The 2,500-nt window shown below is 40.2% G+C and overlaps 1 protein-coding gene across 1 annotated transcript in view; it reads right to left on the bottom strand.

Annotated features, from left to right (window-relative positions):
• The window catches only part of LOC119576273 (probable glutamine--tRNA ligase), a 16,222-nt gene that overhangs the window by 12,763 nt on the left and 959 nt on the right, over nt 1-2,500 (bottom strand). The window lies entirely within an intron of this gene.

Here is a 2,500-nt window from a genome sequence, read left to right on the forward strand (position 1 = left end):
GTACTGTGAAGACAGAAGACTATTTGCACGTGACAACTGCGCAAACTATAAAAACAGACCCTAGACCCTCACTCAATTGCCATGGACTTTATGCATGGCATTTGTTGTGACCTATTTTCTCTCTACTTCTGACATTATTCTTCCCATACACTGGTTATTTCATGAATGAATAATTTTTTCTTTCTCTTTATAACAGTGTCACTGGATTTTTCATATCTTAGTGCATTTAATATGTAATTTTAATTCTGTGTTGCACAACTTCATGATCAAGTTGCGAAGGGGACGCCATAGAAGACTAGTGTTTATAATTTTGTTGTGTCATTACTGACAAAGTTTACCTTGTACAATATGGCTGAAATAAATTGAATATATACCATGATTATCTAAAACATGTTGCATAGATTTCTGGCCTTTGCCAGAGCATGAAACATAGGGGTCATGGCAACTACCATATTGGAATTCAGATTGCAGGCCCTATATCACATAATACTATTTTAATTAATAGCAATTTCTACAGCAATTAGATGCACTAGATTGAAGGAAGGCATGTCTAACTGCAGGATGGTACTATGATCATATTTTAATTTTGGTATTATTATGGGTCTAGGATGAAAGGAGGTTGAGATTCAAATCAGTTCTATCATGGCTAAGCAGTGGGTAGAGTGTGAGGATAACTTACTGCCAGTGGAAGTACAGTTCCCAGAATGTAAGACTAAGTGTCATTACAGAATAGACAGACACCAATGGGCTTGTGCTGCTTGGAAAAGGGTCCTAAAAACAAAAAAAGAAAACAGTGTGGCTTTGCTGTAAGCAGCTACAAAGGGACATTTCTCTCAGGAACTCAACTTGAACCCCATCAAGTCCTGTCATTCATTAACCCTTTCCCGATGGGTAGTATTCATAGTGGCCCGGGCCTCGCTGCCGACCACTCATGCCAAATACCAGCATCCCATGCCGTTTCTTTGTAATACTATGAAGATATATTGTATTTTCAGTTTTCATTATTTTCTAAAGTCTCTACTTGCCATACTTCCTGATAAATCGAGACTGAAGGGTATTTTTGTTGTTATATAGACTCCATAGTTGATCATTATTCAGTCTATAGTCTGAATAAAATAAGCAGTGTGCGGCATCATGGAGTTGAATCGTCGGTTTGTTGCATTTTTTTTTTTTTTGTACAGTAAAAATGAAAAAGCGTTAAAAATGACTTAATCACACTTTCAGTGGCAGAAAAATAATATCTTGCTGTGATTGTAACAAAAAAAACTCCATACATACACCATGGCATGTACATACATGCCCCCAGCAGATAGTCCCGCCATGCCATGGCATGTGCGTACATGCCACCCGTCGGCAAAGGGTTAATTACTGGCTAAGCAGGGACTGGAATCATCAGACTGTGATACAGTGTCTCAATTTTGCCAAGCGCACTAGTGTGGAGTGGCAGAGATTCTGCTTCGAGATTACCATGCAGAGGCTAGACAACCCATACATGGACCTGGAATTGTTGTTGAAATTGATGAGACACTCTTTGGTATGCAAAAATATAAGAAGAGAAGGCTGCTGAGCCAGACATGGGTGTTAGGCAGGAGTGAGCATGTAAGTATGAAGCTCTTCCTTGTCCCCTTTGTTAAGCCCCTGAGCAGGAACCATGATGCCCAAACCCTTGTACCTCTATTAAAGAAGTATGTTCTTCCTGTAAATGATGGATGGACTGCAAATTGGACTATAAGTCATAAACCACACCGAATACTTTGTGTATCCTGAAAACCTGCAAATCCAGATACAGAACATGGAGCGTTTATGCCAAGACATGAAAGGGTGGAGCAGGAGACCAGGTAATCCGCAAAAATTCTACAAACAACACCTGGCTCAGTATCTGTTTCTCCACCAGTGCAAGGCAGAAGTAGTCCACCAACAGTTCAAGGCCAAGAAACTGTAATTCCAACCACCAACAACCTAGAAACCCCAACAATTCAAGTGACCTGCAGCCTGGCCTCTCTAGAGTTAGAACATATGAAGATATCATAGACCAGGTGGGGGGTTAGCCCCACCCTGGATGGAGGTGTAAGTGGGTAAAGCCTCCTATATAACACAAAAATGCATAAATATATTGGGTTTGCCCTTGTTCTCCCAATATTTCTTAAAGTTATACCCCAAAATTCCCCAAAGTTTATTGTGGTTATTTGTTACCAAGGGTAATGCACTCTCCAGAGACCAAGTCCCAAAACCAGGGTTTAATGCAAACCCAACAGTCCAAACCTAACTTTCCCTACCTTCTATTTCTCCCCTAGACAGGGAAGCAAGCCACCGTAATCCTCCCTTTATTAGTACTTCTTGACAACTTACAGAAAATGCAACATTAAGAACTATGGTTGTGTGGGGGTGTAGTTGACTTAATCCCCGAGCAGTGATAGACGTGGATATTTTCATTTTGTGTTACATATGAGGCTGCAGCAGCTGTACCTGTGTTGTTTATAACTCTTACAACATAAAAAAT

The sequence above is a fragment of the Penaeus monodon genome, chromosome 8, assembly GCF_015228065.2.
Source record: "Penaeus monodon isolate SGIC_2016 chromosome 8, NSTDA_Pmon_1, whole genome shotgun sequence".
NCBI lineage: Eukaryota > Metazoa > Arthropoda > Malacostraca > Decapoda > Penaeidae > Penaeus > Penaeus monodon.